General features: G+C 40.2%; 1 protein-coding gene and 1 long non-coding RNA gene across 2 annotated transcripts in view; both read left to right on the top strand.

Moving 5' to 3' along the window:
- The window catches only part of LOC138943223 (uncharacterized), a 51,069-nt gene extending 38,346 nt beyond the window's left edge, over positions 1-12,723 (top strand). Inside the window, exon 3 of the long non-coding RNA XR_011448434.1 lies at positions 12,554-12,723. This is a non-coding gene — a long non-coding RNA (uncharacterized lncRNA). The remainder of the gene's footprint in view (positions 1-12,553) is intronic.
- The window catches only part of Mesr6 (misexpression suppressor of ras 6), a 570,073-nt gene that overhangs the window by 145,329 nt on the left and 407,071 nt on the right, over positions 1-17,673 (top strand). The gene's annotated exons all lie outside the window — the stretch shown is intronic.

Genomic DNA, 17,673 nt, shown 5'->3' with positions numbered 1-17,673 from the left:
AAAAGTAGAGAAGCACGATCGATAGCTCTCGGGTGCCAACTGGGCGCGACATCTGCATGCAGATGCATCCCGAGTGTTCTCATATTACTCAGGTGGTGACTGACTTTCTGAATAAATTACCGGCGCGAGAAACGAAAGTCCCCGAAACATTTATAGACACCCTGTTGTGTACACGGATACGCTACGGGGATAATGGGCCTACCTGGGTTCTTCAACCCCTTCCGCTTCTTTGGCCGCCGGCTGCGCGATAGCGGACCCCACTTTACGCTCGTTATACCATTATTTCTCGAGTCAGTTTATTACCGTCGACCTGTGTCATCCTTTATGCAGAATAATTTGATATCCCAGGCATCGAAGGGCATGTACGAGAGACTTAAACGGCGCGCAACCGTTTTCCGCGTTACTCGCACCAACTAAATTTCTGTTGATAGTAAACGATATTCTTAATTGCATGTAGTCACTGATTTATAGACAAAGTTTTATATGAAATCGCACACAAATTTAATGGAAGGAAGTATAGTATTTGCACCTATGTACAGAGAGTAAGTTGAAATTTCATATGCTTATTTCATGTAAACTATCCAAAGATTTTGTTACAGAAGATCATAAACTACGAGATTGATATAACACCTATTATCGTATCTATTAATATATCTTAAACTTTGTAATTTTCTAAATTTATATTATAGCTTCGAGAATGCATGATTTTGTTTCAATTTTTTCTCTGCATACGTATATGGAAGATCTCTTTTTTTCAATTGTATACAACTAAAACTATCTATATGCATCGGCGCAGTTTTCTTAAAATCTAAAAACAAATATCCTTTTATGTATATCTGTAGCTGAGAGAAAATCTTTTAATTCTGGAGCTTTATTGATATACATGCATTGATTAAGTAAATTCGGTTAGAGATGTATCGCTTTAATTTGATATCTTTATGAGATTGAGATATTACACATGGGAATTGCGCGTGTAAAAAATGAGATGCACGCGACATTAAAAAATGGCAAGATGTTAAGGGGAAAAAAAAACAGGATAAATGTGAGCTTGCAATAACGCGCGTACAAGTCGGCGGTGTTGTTTCTGAATGACGGCAGACGTCCCGCTTTGCCGCGTGTACAAACGACTTCTTGTTCGCAAAACAGAAATTACCGCGGCGCAGCGTGGCGCTGAGGAAGGACAGTGGAGAGATGAGGACACGAAGATTCCATTAAGGGGTAACCGGCGGTAATGAATGGAAGACACCCCCTCGTGCCACCCCGGAATCTCTTACCCCTGAATTTCTCGTTCACTTCTCGTTCCCCGCTTCCTCCTCTTTCCCCTATCATCATCTCGTTTTCTCTTCCTCTCTCTCTCTTTCTCTTCATCTCCATCTCCATCTCTCTCAAGTTCACCGCTGCAATGGCTTGTCCTTCTTGCACCATCTTTACTACGACCAGGGAAGGCCAGCGTAATTTTCCTCTCGGTAAAAAATACTCTCGTTTAACTTTTCCTCGCTCATTATTCCCTGCCGCCCTGACCTAACCCGACTTGACCCCGAAGGCGGCTTCCTTTAATAACCTAGAAAGAAAGAGGAGCGCCGACAACGGCGTTAGGAAGCGAGAGAGATATAGGAAGCAAGACTGGAGGAGACCGAACGGGGGAGGAAGAGAGACAAGAGTAACGCCAAGGGCAATCCTTGGATGCTAATTTGTAACTGGGCTACTTCCGGGACAGTGGTTCCCCGTCGCGCGCAAAAAACTTTATCTTACTATCATTCTCAAATTACGAGAGCTCTATTTGCATGCGAATTGAACACGGTACGACGAGAATTAGAAAAGTTTTCTACCAATGCGATGACCTTCCTCTTCCTAAAAATTTTCATTCTTATCATTTAAGCGATGAATTATTATCATAGTCGCTTCTCGCATATGATATTTATGATAAATGTGTCTAACTATATATTTTCTATTATAAAGAAAATATAAATTGCATTTGGTTGTGCATAATTATTAAAAATATCATAGAGCAAATGTCATTTTAATTGTGTAAAATTCGAAGCTCAAGAGACAAAAACAAGTTTATTTGATAAATTATTTAATTAGATTAATTAGATATTTTGGAAATATTTTTAATTTAATTTACAATAATTTTTAAATATACACCCATTTCAGCGTAATATATTTCCTATGTATATAAATTTATGAAAGCGTATTTTATTTTTACGATGCAACGTGATACAGGCAAATAAATGTTTTTGATTTTAGAAACGAAAAAAAATATATTATCGAAAACATCGACTTTATACGTGTTTAATTAAAATTTATAGTAGCGCAATTAATTTTGCAGAACAAACAGTTGAGATACATAATACATAGAGGAGAGCATGTGTATATAATATGGAAAGCGTATAATATTTTTACGTTGAAAAGTTCGAAGCAACTAGCATATACGTGCGGCGACAAGACTGAGGAAATGGTTAATAAAAACGGCAGTGTAATCGGAAGGATGAGCACCTTGAAAGATCCTCCGGTGGCATGGCAAGGGATGGTTTTCCTTGCATCGGCAATTAGTCTCATCCCCCCCCCGCCTGGATACCCTTCGTTCTATCCTACCGGTTATAGCAACCAACCCCATCCATGGCATTTAATTACCTTACCAACCCCAGGCTAACAGCCTCGGGGCCAAGGTCACGAGCCATTCAACTCCTCGAATTTCTCAGTCCATAGAGGCACACTGACCGCGTTTACCCTTAAACCCTACTTCTAAGCGTCAATTGTTCCACATTGAATTGGAAATTCTCTCTCGATTTACACCTTAATCTACTATTTCTTTTCTATTTCCCAAATTGGTGAATATCGATAATCATAGTCTTTATTTTTACGCGGTAGAATTACAGATAATTAGATAAGAGAAATATTGGATATAACGTTCATAGTTATATCATTTTGTTATTGTTATTAATATTTATTATTATATTTATTTTACTGTATTATTTAATTTTTTGAGGATTTAATTAATTTATCTCTAATACATAATTAATTTATTTTGTCAGTTGAAACTATACCGACGATTTAATTTTTGTGATAATCGTTTTCCTAGTGCCGCAAAATCATTCATTCATTTATCTCGAGAAGACTCGTGCGAGTGATCGTTTGCGATATCGGATCGATAAGTCGTAAATTCGCATGGCCAGCATTTCGTGCGCCCACTTCTATCCATTTCATTGACAAGGACGATGAAAAGACGGAAAGTGCCTCTCGGCATTCGTCTCTTTTTCAAAGTATCACGCTCGCGTGTTCCAGCGTGTTCATAATCCATAAATCACCGAAGAGGCCTCGATTCTTTATGGATTATGGAAGAGTACGAGCCTCTCTCGCGTATATCGATTATATACCATTGCCCTTCCCCTCTCGTATCTCCCCATTCGATATCTGCAATGTCCCCTTTCTCTTCCTCCTCCTCCTCCTCCTCCGGGGATTCGTGTTTTTATTTATTTCCGCGGAGTTAACGAACGAGATGCTGGCTATTGTACGCCTCCATCGGCCGCCTGTGCGACATCCTTTTTACGATCGATTTGCAGAGACGCCATTTTCGCCGGCACATTTATACCGGCAACCTATAATCCCATAAATCAGCCATCCTACCGGTCCTATCTGGCCCCACATCCTCTCGATTCCTCGCGCGGTGGCCATGTCCCGTATCGTTGCGCCGACGCGGAGTTTCTTTTTGCATTCCGCGAGGATAATTTTGCGACGATACTGGCAATATCTCTTACAGTAGAATGGAGAGAATATCTTGGGCAGGATATCTCGAAAGTCTCTCGTCTCATCTTTCTTCCCTGAGTACACTGATTTATGCCATGTGCTTGAATGAATATTATAAATAACGTCGTCGTACGGGATTTTGTATCGGTATCTATCCCGATAAAGTGGGTCAACGTTTCCTCATCAAACTCTACGTCGGCTTGTTTGTATCTCATTAGAGTGGATCGGATGACATCGACAATTCTCTGACAAGCGTAACCGATATACAACAGGTTTTATCAATAACGTTAATTTGTTTAATTATTTATGACGGATGTGATAAAGCAATGTATGAACAGTATAACATTACACGGTAGAATTTTTATCTCTATTCGCATGCAGATATATATATATATATATACAATATATATTTGCAAAATGTATATTAAATCATTTCACTAAATAATAATAATCTATCTATAGTAGTTTTCCGACAGGATTGTAACGAGATTTTTTTTTTTTTGCACGTATGCAAAATATAGAAATATTAAAAGAGTAATATCATTCAATTTTCATGCAACAACCAAAATCATTGCATCTCAGACAATACGCGAAAGACGCCATTTTTCGCGAAGGAGAAATCCGCGATTTACGTTTGCTTTACCACGCTCTCGCGAATACGAGCACATCCAGAGGGTGGGTCAACTGCGGAGGCAGCATGAGATGGCACACGGGGAAGCAGAGGGGAAGAATGGGGTGTATGTGGAGGCGCGCACACACATAGCAAGGGAGGGTACACCTCGGCCGCCCCCGAGCTGCGCAGAAGTTCCTTCCTTCCGCTTGATCGACATCGATTCCAAGATGGCGGGCCGGTCGGTGGTGCGCTCACGGCATACATATCGGCCCATTCTACGAGCCACCCCGCCCTTAGTGGGACCCCTTTTGCCTTCCACGATCCACCCTCTCCACCCTCCCCGTCCTGACGTCCTCGTCCACATCGTAGGATGAGATCGTCCTGGGAACGTCGGGGGTAAGCGGGAGCGGGGGGGGGGGGGGCAGAGGGGAGGGGGGGAGGTATAGTCGGCTCACGAGATGTCCGGGCCGATATCGGAATCGCATTAGAACGCCGCGCCACTTTCACCCTCCCCCTCCCTCTCCTCCTCCCCTCTCCCCCCGCTCGCTGTAATACCGAGAGCTACCCTCCTTCATATCCAACCATCCCGCTCGCTTCTCCACACCCGTGGCTCCTTTTTCCTTCGGCTGGCTCCAGAAATATCGGAGGAGTTTTTCACGACCACGCCTGCCGACACACCGATGTGCCCCGGGCCCGAAATAACGTCTACTTATACGCCGAGTATAGAATATTCCTTCCTTTTTTTTCCTTTAGGAGCTTCATGAAGTTTCCAGTAGCTTAGACTTAACGTTTCGTCCTTCGTGAGGCTCGATAAGTCATTTTACGCTGTTCGTTTCGCAATGGAATAGATGTCATATAGAGAATTCAATTCTGGAAATACTTAATGAAACGAAGTTAACAATTGTAGAATCCATCGTGCAATTTCATTCCGGAATTCATAAAAATGGAAAAGAATGAGGGAGAGATTTTATCGACTAAAATGTTTAAAATTTATTGTCGAGTCAGGATTTATGAATTTGAGAGATTTGTAGATGGATATCGAAAAAGCTAAATTACATGTTTTTAGATGTATATGATATGTATGAAAAATAACTGAATATTTAAATATAAAATAAATAATGTAGCTTTTCAAAAAAATTAATTTCGAAGATGTTTTAGGCGCAGATAAAAGAACATCGATTTAGTATTTTTCATAAATCACCGTATCAATCGTAAACTGTTACTTATCACACTTGCAAAATAAAATCAAATTTCAAATAGACGCGAGATATATTTTCTTCGCTTCATTCGCTTTCATAAAATTGCATTTAAAATAAGAAAGATATATTGTAGTACTATTGACATATCTAATAAACAATATATTGTTTAATTGTGAAACTGTCTTAGCAAGAAATATAACGTTATTGAGTATAACACTATTCTCCAAATCAACTTTTCAATTGCAAACGATCAATAAATGGCAATGCTATGTGGATTTTGACGGATACGAAGAATAACTATCTCTCTCTCTCTCTCTCTTTTTGAGCGACACGGAATGAGAACAAGAGCGTGTAACGCGGGTTTCAATAAGTATAAAATTTCTTGCTTGCACAGGGAAATGAGGTCCCGCGTTGCCTGCCGCTCAAATATCCTTATCGAGCCAGTGCACGCCGCTCGTTAAAGATGCTCGTTCAATTTCGTATGCTCACGCTCAGGAGGACAACGCGAGTGAGTAGGATGACCGGCGTGTCTCGCTCGTAGGGAACATCGAAATAGACGGAGAGAGAGAGAGAGAGAGAGAGGAAGAGTGACTCGGAAGCAAAGCCGATTAGGATCCTACCTCGAGATCGAAATTTCACCTCTTCCTTCGGCTGATCTGGAATTTCCATTCCGTCGTTTCTCCCTCGTATAGCGAATTTCACGTTTTCCCTTTCGATTCGGGATAGAACGGCGAGTGAGGCGGAATAGGAAAGACAAGAGCGACGTGTACGAGGCAGTGAAAAATTTCAGGTAACGTCGAAAGTAATCCCTGAAATAATGGCCATAGCCCACGCCCGATAAATCCGGAAGGTGGCTTCTATCGCGTGATATACGCGCTTTCTTCTCCTGGCACACGCGTGCGTATCGCGTACGTGTGCATGCGGAGGCGGCGAGGAGGGAAAAGCGACGGGGAGATCGGCAGGGATTATGTCTACGTAGGGAAAAGAAGGTGGATGGCTGGAGCCGCGAAAGGTAGAGGTGAGGCTCCGTCGAGAGAGAGAGTGGGGCTCGCGGAGGAAGACGAGGAGGACACGCGCGAGGGAGAGAACGGATGATTGATCTGCCGCGGCGCGCTCTTGTGTACCTCCGATACGCGTTTTATTCGTTCTCTCCCTCTCCCGTGTCACCCGCTCGGGCGCAACCCGCCCTTCCATCTTCGACGGGCACGGAGGTGCCCTTGGTTGCGCGGCGCGACGAAAAGGGATACGGATAATCGTGTAAACCGCCGCACCTGCGGGGTCGAGGCTCGCGTAAACATATTTGTAACTTCTCGCGCGCGGTAAGAGCCGGCGACAACTCGGCGGCGCCGCGGTACCCCTGAAAATTTAAGTAATCCCGGATTTTAGATGCGCGAATACGCCCTAAATTATTCACGCGACATCCAGAAAGACGGATTCGGTCACGGTGTTCCTTGTCATCGCGATCATGGTTTTTAAGGGAAACTTCTGCGGACTGCGGCTTGAGTCTCCGATACTTTGCGCGCGGCAAAATTTTCAGATTGAAGATTTTACAGCAGATTTTGAGCGAATTTATTAAAATAATAGTAAGAATACGAATGCAATTTCTGAGAGCAGTCACGATACAAGTTATGGCTATTTATGAAAATCACACACATGTGGAAGAAAGAATTTATTCTTTTTTACAATACATTTATATAAATCTGATATGTTAAAAATATGATGTGGCGTGTGTGCCAAAGTAGGAAAATATTTTTCGTGCGATTTCTGTATTTCATCCTTTTATAAACTTTTTACGAAAAAATTAACATGGTCGGTAGGCGGTTTATTGTCTAAGTTGTGCATGATTGTAAATGCAAAGATAATGGATCGATTTTTTTGCGAGACGCGCGATCGGACAGCATCATAAATTGACCCCGGTAGCACCGGTGAATGGCGTTCAGGAATATTTAACATAAAATTGAATTTCGTTATAACGAGGTACGATCGCGTTGCTTGGATGAGGGAGATGCTTACGGCGTGCAAGAAATCGACTCTTGAAATAATTGTCCGTGAAAGGGCAGAAGGGCGACAGCGGTGGTGGCGGATTTCTACGCGTCATTACGCGGGGATCGAGTCATGAAAATCGGCGAATCGAGCGGCGATTATTCAAACGAAACCTTTAACAAGATTCCCGCCAATCAGCTGCCGTAACGATCCTCAATCGCCAAAGAGAAGTCTCCCTCCTTCTCATACTTGCTTTCGCCACCGCGAAACGAAGATGGGGTGGCTCGAGGAAAGGGTAAGAACAAAAGGGTCTCGGCGCTTTTTTGCGAATAACATCCTATATAATTCTAGGATAATTTTGCGATAATCTCTATAAGAATATGACATTTCGTCGCTTGATGTTGAAGAATATTGAAGGAACCATGAAACGAGAATTGCAACGAATACAATTTACAATCTACAAAAATAGCAAAATGCAATTTTAATGTTTTTTGATTGTAGAGATTGCAGAGGTTGTTCAGATTGCTCGTGTGAAAGCTATTTCATATTCGCATACATAATATATAGATGGATATCGTAAAAATTTATGTCCTTGCGGGATGAAGGATGTTTGATTAAGTTATTTTGCAATTTTATACTTATATGTAATGATTGTAATTTAAATAACTTTTGTTTTCCTCATTAGAAGGAAAAAAAAGAACAAAATTTTTTTAAAACACAAATTTAGACATGTGCGGATATTTCCATTACAACCTGCTGATTTGATATGGTGATTGATATTTTTTACTTATTCTCTCTCTCTCTCTCTCTCTCTTTCTCCGCTATTGTTTATAATATAAAAAAGATATAATTTTAATATTTTAATATCTGATAATTTTCTTAACATCTTAATTATGCGCGATGACAATTTTTCTAAAGTGGCTGCCTCTTATCGATTGGTCAAATATATCCAGCTCTTTTCACTCTATATTTATCCTACAATATTAAATCGGATTGAAGCGACTTTTGGCGCGATAAAGATTCAAGCAACTTGTAACTTGGCGTTTTAAAAGTCCGTCGAGCTAAGCAACTTTGAGGTTCACGCCAGATTTCTCATTACGTGAAACCTACACAAACGCTTGTACACGCACGCGTTTCCCTCGCTGACTGCCGTTGATACTCGATCGCGCGTTGCGGCGCGACGGGCGAAGCGGGAGGGAAACGAATAAGGGGCGGAAAAGTGCGAGACCGAGGAAATGGTGAGCGCGGGGAGGAGTGTTCGGGTAGTTTCGAAAATTCCCATCGCAGTCTGGAGTTGCGCGCTCCGGCTTTTCCCGACGCCTCTTCCATTTCCTCTCGTGTACTCTTCCTTCTCCTTTTTTTTTTTTTTTCTCCCGCCCGCCTGTGCCCGTCCTGCGACTCCGACATCGCATCCTCTCTCACCGCGCCCTCTTTTACCCGATTCGTTCCTCCCGCCTGCACTCCGCGGGCTCTCGGCCCCGCTTTACCCCGGGCGAGCGCAAATTTATTCCGTCGACTCGGCGACGGCGGCAGGCGGAATCGCGAGTACTTTATACTCGTCGAGAATCGATAGACAGACGTGCACGGATATGGAAGCGCTATATTTTCCCCTCGTCGCACCTTCGTGTCGCTCGCTCTAAAGCCTTGTTGTTAATATAGAGAGCACTTTCCTCTGGCATGGACTTTCATTATTTCTTTCCTTACTCGCGGCCGTCGACCATCCAGCAATGATCGGATGTCTTTCGATTTTCGTCAAGCTGCTCATTTTGGTTTGTAATGGAAATATGAAGTATTTAATTGCGTTGTTGTGTTTCTCAATAATTAGATCTTCTCAACCATAGATTAGAATTGTTTTTAAATATAAAAAATTCTAACCGTGGAATAGTTTTTTAGAAATGGCTGTATCCTAATTTATTTAAAACTATAAATTTTTTTTAGAAGATGGAAATGTAAATATACGATATATATATGCAAACCGTATTTTAATTTAATAAAATTTATTTTTAATCTTTATAAGAATTTGAAAATTAATATACAAGTTTTGGGTAATAATAACATATATACAACACATGTATAAAATGTTCTATGATAAGAAGAGAGATTTGAGAAAGAGAGAGATAGACAGATTACAAATAAAATAAATATAGTGAGAATCCATTAAGATACTTTATTAACGTATATGAAAAATTATTGCAGATCAATAAAAATGTTTTCTCGTTTTTTTCATCGGTATTGCATATAATTCAAAATTTATACGTATATATAAAAGCGTACAAATCCTATTTGTCGACAAGTAGAACATATTTCTTTATAAATTGTATTGTCCCGTTTTTCAACGAACCGTCATTTTTCTGCTTATTTATTCCAATTAATTAATTAAACACGAAATCGAGAGAAAGAGTCGATTCTCAATTAGATGAAAGACACAATTTTACTGCAAGTCTTAAATGTGCAACTCTTCTCTTTATTCCTGCCTTTCGACGATCACTGAAATGTGAATACGCTGCTCTCTTTCCATCACTTTCTTCTTTCATCATTTCCCTACCGTAAATATAGAGAGAACATCCATCCCGACCGTAGACGGTTATCCGCAACGGTGGTTAAAGAAAGCGAGGAAGAAAGTCAGATTTTTAGAGACTGGCCCGATGCACAGCCGCAGGGCAACTTGGCAAAGCAACTTTTGGAAGCTTCTTCCTATCGTGAAAAACGTTATGGAGTCGTAGGCGACGGTGGTTGAGAGGAAAAGGAGGAGGGGAAAAGATTTAGAAGGTGGTAGGGGGCCGAGTTGGAATCAAAGGAGCCCAAAGAGCTTTTCCAAGCTTCTCCCTCGCCCGGCTAGATTGAACTTCTTTTCCGCTCAGGAGTTTTCCTATTACTCCAAATTTTCAGACGCGGCAAAGCCGTCGCGGCCGCAACGGTTCCTTCCCATGCACATAATGTATGCGCATTTTTACACGAGTATGTAAAAAAACAACAAAACTTGACAGCTGAACAGAACTTGCTCGAGCCTCGATCACGTTAATTAATATCACGCTAGCTCTACAAATAAAGTTTTCATGATCTATAAATCTATATAGTCGAGAAAAAAACGTGATGAATGAACGTTTTTGAAACAAGAGGAATATCTTATTATATAATTTAATTAAGAAGACAAAGAGCTAAAAAAATGATACTAAATATTTTGTTGAGAATAGATATATCAGTTTTCTTAATTAATATATGGAGAAAATGTCATTAGATACAGAGATAATCTATAATGATGTATATTTTCTTTATAGAATATTTAGTAACGCATTCAGATTCGTCAAAAATATTTTGCAATATTAAGAAACACTAATGCTCTGCGAATGGCATCTTCAACTTAAGATTCCAGCCGTGACATAGCATAACGATGCGTTAAAGGCGTCTCATTAGTACCTCCACTTTAAAGCAAGGTTCCCCTATCCGTGCATTCTCTCTCTCTCTCTCTTTTTCTTTCTCTCACTCTTGACTGGGCCGCCTAAGTAAAAATCAATAATTCTTTTATCGTACAAATTAACGTTAAGCATATTCCACCCTCGTACATGGAGCCTATGGGCTGATGTTACACCGTTTCCTGCCACTCTGTCCTGCATAATATCACGAATCCCATCGACACTGTTCTTCTACCACGCCCGTTTCCTTAGCACGATTTCTTCGTGTACTTTTTCTAAATTTTTAAAGCCTCGCATTGACAGTATTTGAGAGGCAATAAGAGTGATATATAAATCTCGATCTAATTTTGTTTTATAAAATATTTATTTCAGTCAAAACGGAAAAAGAAAGTTATTTAACAATTATAAAAGTCCATTCATACGTATTAATAAAATATATTTATTTTTTGTATATATACATATATTGATTTAAATAGAATATATTGTATATAGAATATACAATAAATACTGAGATGCGGAATTTTCGATATTATTTACGTCATAATGGCTATGTTTTATTAAATTCTAAATTTGTTTCGCATTACTTTTTGAATTTAATCGAAAAATATTGTTTAGGATAAATTTACGAATCGAGTTAGAATCATTTAACTTTAATTAAAGTATGTTAATAAGTGTATATGTGGCAATTATCTATTGATTAATACAATACACCGGCGCCTTTCTTATTTCTTAATCTTTGTTTTTATTTACAATACAACGTGTGATTATTCTAAAGTACAAAAAAATTGAGTTTGTTAATATACATTTCTGCGATTCGTTCTATTAATAAGCACTCGTAATTCGCCGAACAAAGAGCATACATATACGTGATGCTGTTATTACCGCGTGTATAGCCACATGTGAAATCGATAACCATTAAATTAATTTGTTTGCATCAAATGTAGTTTGTCGGTGCTCATCGCAACATTGTTCGAATATTCAATTCATCAAGTTAATCATAATAACCGGCTATAGCGACGCTTCGACGTTACCTTATAGAGTTTTATTTAAGCGATTTTGGAAGGGAAGAGAAATGCTGCCAGTTCGAAGACATAAAAATTCCACCCACTCGTCATGCCTTGACGAATAACACGAGATGTACGATAAAGCTTTAACTGCCGGCTAACGCACTAGGCGACCCATAGCCATCCGCGTCTTATCGTATGACATTACGGCCGTGGATATGTAGAGAACAAATGGGCCACTCTGCTGTAACGCCTTTTCAGATGTCTGGATATGCATTAAATTGGGGTAACAAAGCCAGGAGGCTGCACGTGCTTCTCATCGTTTTGGCTTTGCTGAAGAAATTAAATGCCTTTATCCAATAATATTTCGCTTAATTTTTTTGTTTGCTTTTATTTTTTTATTTTCTATTACTACTTTATTTTTTTTTTTTTTATTTTCTATTACTTTTGTCATTATTTTTACAAAGCGCAAAACGTTAAAAATAAGATGACCTTACAACATATGGATACGTAGAATATTTTGTTTAAAATTTGTAGTTTTTACACATCCAACATAGGACGTAATATTAATGTATTCCTTTTTTTTGATTACAGGTAGGTGTGCTTGAAATTATGCAGGATTTGGCCAACATCGTTCGCCAGGTTCTCCTAAGCTCAGCGAATCGCGATGTACCTCGTCACGCGACCTTGACTTCTCATGGCATCGGAACGCTAAGAGGTTTACCTTGGTAAACCCTAGTATCTCGGGATACCACTCGGGGTCTCGGTCGAGGGATTAAGACGGGGTTGTTGAACAGGATGACACGGGAGGAACGACAGGGATGGGGAAGGGACGAACAGAGAGGGGACAGAGAGTGAGAATGAGAAAGGGTAAGGCGACTACAGTAGTCGTACGCCCGTATAATTGATCGAGTCTAATGAGTTAAAGAGGATGCTACGGTATCGATGGCGAAAATTAAAGAGTTCTGGGTCACGGAGGCGGCGATGATCCCGGGACAGAGAAAGTACGGAACTTACTTGTCCTCCTCCGCTCCGCTTCCCTCTCCGTTCCTTCGCACCCCTCCGGCATCTTACTCGTCATCCACCGTCTCGACCGGCATGGGAGGAAGAGCTGATTGTAAATTAGTTAAAGGAGATGCTTCATTAGGCAACGCACTGTCTTGGTTCTTGAAGCTGCAGTTTCCCGCCGTTTAACTGTTTTTAAAGGGGCTCGCGGCATAATAACTGGTCGCGCACAGACTGATCGATATACGTGTAAGTTAAATATATAATTATCATATAATTATAAAAGTGTTAATAAAACTAACGCGTTTTTGATCAACAAAATGATTTATCGTCGTTAATCACGGTGTTAAATCATGATCATAAATTTCTACATATTCTGATTTTTATTTTTACGGGATTAAAATTACAGCGATAAACAAAATATGAATAATAGGATAACGAGATATACACGTGTATACTCAGTTATTGCATAATTATTGTAACGTAGTTACATCTTTTTTTTACTTTCTCGGTCATTATATTTTTATAACTATCTTTTAATCTAATATTACTCTTATCTTATGTAATATTCACGTTCACAAAGCGGAACAATATACTTGAGAATATTCTTTCTCTCCCCGCCCTGTTTAACTGCTCTAGGCATACATAATTATTCGATGATTGAAATAGGCAAGCGAATCATATGACTATATCGTAATAAGCATATCTAAATCTGTGCGTGTGTATTAATAATAATTACCACCGTATGATTTTTACACGCTCATTATTCAATAGAAAGTAACTGTCGCAAGGTAGATAATTAAATCTGGAATTAACAAGGCTGTCATTAATTCGAAAGGTTAGATTGATCGAAGTAATGAGTGTCTGTAATTCCCGCTCATATGTTCCGACATTTAAATGTCGAATCCGACTTGAGGAAAATCAGCATGTACCGCATGCATAGAGGTAAATTACCGAAAGCACATGATCGAACTTGAGCTCTATCGAGCCGTTTACACATTTCCCTCGACTATACGATATTACTTTTTAGCTGGCTTCGTTTTCGACGTCTTTTCAATTCGAAGCGAGAGGGATGAAAAAGGAGAAATGAAAAAAGTGGCGTGGGCAAGAGATAGGTGGATAGAAAGACGACGGTTAGCTACGTCCGGGAGGCACGCGGGAGGCAATAGTGTCTTCCGCGCATCCCCTAGGGAAATTATTGACAGTCAGCGAGGAAATGACGTCGTAAATACCATGCCGAGGCGAAGCAACCGCCCGTTTCAGGGCCTCTTCTCTTTGCTTCGCGTTCCTCTCTCTCTCTCTCTCTTTCTCTTTTTTCTTCTCGTCCTTGTTCTCCTCCGTCGGCTTCTACTTTGTCCGTCGTCTTTCTTCTATCGCATATAATTCCCGCGATGTTGTTTTCAGCGGCCGTGGTTCCGCGGCGCGGGGCGAAAAAATACACGCGTCGGGCCAGCGCCTGTTTACGGACACCATAATACGGCGGTTACGGAGGATAATATTAAGAATGAACCGCGCATACGCGCCGACTTGCCGGTCGTTCGCTTAGGTCACGTCGAGATGCTATGGTGATTCTTTCGGATGAGAAATACGGATTTCTTTGTTAAGATGTTGACCGCTAATAGTACGTTCTATGGATAATATTTCTCGTTTTTTGAAAATAGGAGTTTGCAACGAGTCGTCTATAATTGTTTTAATGGTACTCGATAGCGTTGCAATTAATCGTGATTTTTGTTTCTGCACCTATTCAAACTTTCATTAATATTGCATTATATTTTAAGGAATTGATTCATAAACATTTTGCGCATCAATATGCTATGAGATTTTATGTCTAGACGCTTATTTTATTTTTAAATCTAAACTTATAATCTATAACTTAACTGTTTTAATTCGTATAATATACGTTCAAAATATAAGGTATAATATATATATATACATATAACAGAAATTTAAAATATTTTATTAATGCAATATTTATTATATATATTAAATGTATATATATTATTAAATACATATAACACACACACACATGTATATATATATATATATATATATATATATATATATATATATATATATATATATATTTAATATCGATATTTCTATAAACCGCGAATTTCAAGTTGAGTCTGTCGGATTAATAAGGAGAGAATTATCCGACTCCGTGGCTTTAAAGCGTGTAATTATCGTAAAATGATTCACTGCTGGGCCGTAAACCGGCTCGAAATATTCAGAAAACTTGACGTTGTTGCGCGCTGAGAATATTACAACTGATGCTCTTCTTCAGTCTCCGTTATCCCAAGCTTCCTCGCCACGTGGTAAAAGAGAAACGCATTATTCGCGGGAGCGATCCTTCCTTTCGCCCGACGACTACCCGGAGAAAAGCGACTTCTTCCTCGCGAGAGAAAACCGAAGACGGTGGCAACATGGGGAGAGGGCAACGGGAAGAGAGGAGGAACGGGTATGAACAACAGAGGCGCATTCATATTCAAGGTAGACGAGACGGTGGGGTGGAAGCGTCTGGTGCGCAGGCCAAGAAGCAGCGTGAGAGGTGGTGGCGGCGCGGATAGAAAGAGAGACGAAGAGAGCGAACTGAGAGAGATCCGCCGGCTCTAAGGGTAGTTATTATAATAAATTTGTCGGGGGTTTAAGAAGCGGAAACAATTCAGAAACTGCGAGCGACTCTAAGGATGTGCTTATCGTTGCTTTTATTCAAATGGAAGTGGAAGGCGACGAGCTGCAACGGATGCGACCTGTATCTGTGCGTCCTTCTCGCCTCTCACCATCTTCACAGTATTTATACGACGTTCCGTTCTCCTTTGATTTCTCCGTTGGCGTTCTTCTCTCCTGTCTTGCCGAAGTGGCTAACGGAGATGCGAGAATGACTCAACAGTCATAGGGCATTGGTCTTTTCTTACCGTTTTATTCCCAAGTTACATAAACAAACACAGAAAGTCTCATTCATAGTTGTTCAATATTTTCTTCAATTCTTTATACTATATTGAATGTAATATATTTTTTATCATCGTTAGAGTTAACTCTTCGTACCGCTTCTAATATAATTAACAGTTCGAAAATAATCTATCTTATCGTAGATATTATTTCTTCGATAAATCGCTTGTTTTTTTTTATTTTTATTTTTTTTTTAAGATAAGATCTGATAGGATATCATCTTTATTATGTCTGTTATGCGCGCCTATATTAGAAAATAAAGATATAAAGAAAAAAGTGCAGTAAATTGTATACATATGTAATTGCTTTTTTCCACTGCATTCTTCCATTGCATTCTTCAAATATGTTGCAAACATTTAAGAGCTTGAGATAGCATAGCAGTAAGAAGAGATAAAAAAAAACGAGAACGTCTCATTTAAAAGAATCACGATTGAGCCAGATGTACACGCTGGCTCGCCGATAACCAAGAATCATAAGCGCATTCTGTCACGCGTGTAATCTTGGATTCCATGTGTCTCTTTGAGTTCGCGTTAACGATCGCGTCCACGTGAGAATAAAAGGCAATGAAATCCGGGACATTAAGGTTTAAGAGCGTTGACTTATATAGGAGAGAGAATAAGAAAAAAGATAACGCGGAGAAGACGAATCATCCCCCCCGGACCACCTTGACTCTGTTTACGACATTCCTGGCAGCGGGGCCGATCATTACGACGAACGATGCAGGACATCGCGCGCCTTTCCAAGGGTGGTTCGAGATCAAAAAAAGACGCCTCCCGGCGAGAGCTCTATGCGCGCGACGCGAATCGTTCGGCAAGGATTTCGTCTCGTGTTGCATCTTTTTAAGAGCGCGACCGATATAGTTTAGGCCCGCGATAAAGGTGGGCCGCGACACTCGGATTTACGGCTTAATTAAAAATGCACTGGCTCCGAAAATACCAACGAAAAAAGCGTTCAAGCGATGTTGCGGTCCTTTAAAATCCCTTAAATACGAGCCCCCGGCTCGTATACTCCTTTATGGGAAGTCACTGGCGAATCTTTTTCGACCGATAAAACGGACCATTCGTGCTCGGCCATCAGCGGAAGTGATGCTTTCGTTGCTTTTGCAACGATCTCGCCATTGGATATTAAAAACCTGGCACGATGCAAAGTTGCGAAGATTTTTAAAACTTGAAATCACATGTAACGAATATCCTGGGGATAATACGAACTACGATAGTTGGACATTTCAGAAGATCCGTGAGAAATTAAAAGTTTAGGCGCAAGTGCATGCGTTTCGTTTTCTCGCAATGAGAGTCGTAATTCAATATGGCTAATGATTTATATCTATATACATAATGATTTCACTTAATCAATGCAGACATACTTCGTGATACTTTACACAATATCAATATAAATGTAATATTTCACATAATCTTTACGAAATTATATTTTCATAGTACGAATATGTCTTGGCTCGTTTGTCACGAAGCCGTCAGCGAGAAAATAATAAAAGGGTGCGTACGTGCGCAAGCGTACGCACCCTTTCTTATTCTAAGCTTTCTTAATTTTCTTCTTGTAGCCAGCGAAGCGCGGGGAAATTTTTTTTTTTTCCTCGAGAAGACACGGATCGTCTCCGTGAGACGTGGCGCGCCCGTGAAATCTTTATACACCTACAGAATTGTACTGCGTATATATAGTATATACATATACACAGCACGAGTCGCGCGCGCGCGCAAAGACAGCGGGTCGCCGCGTCTTGTGGCTGGTTTTCCGTATAATCC

This window comes from Polyergus mexicanus, unplaced genomic scaffold (assembly GCF_030449975.1).
Source record: "Polyergus mexicanus isolate NDT 795.1 unplaced genomic scaffold, iyPolMexi1.0 SCAF_25, whole genome shotgun sequence".
Taxonomy (NCBI): Eukaryota; Metazoa; Arthropoda; class Insecta; order Hymenoptera; family Formicidae; genus Polyergus; species Polyergus mexicanus.
The sequence above is the reverse complement of the archived record's forward strand: the minus strand, read 5'-3'. Positions and strand labels throughout refer to the sequence as shown.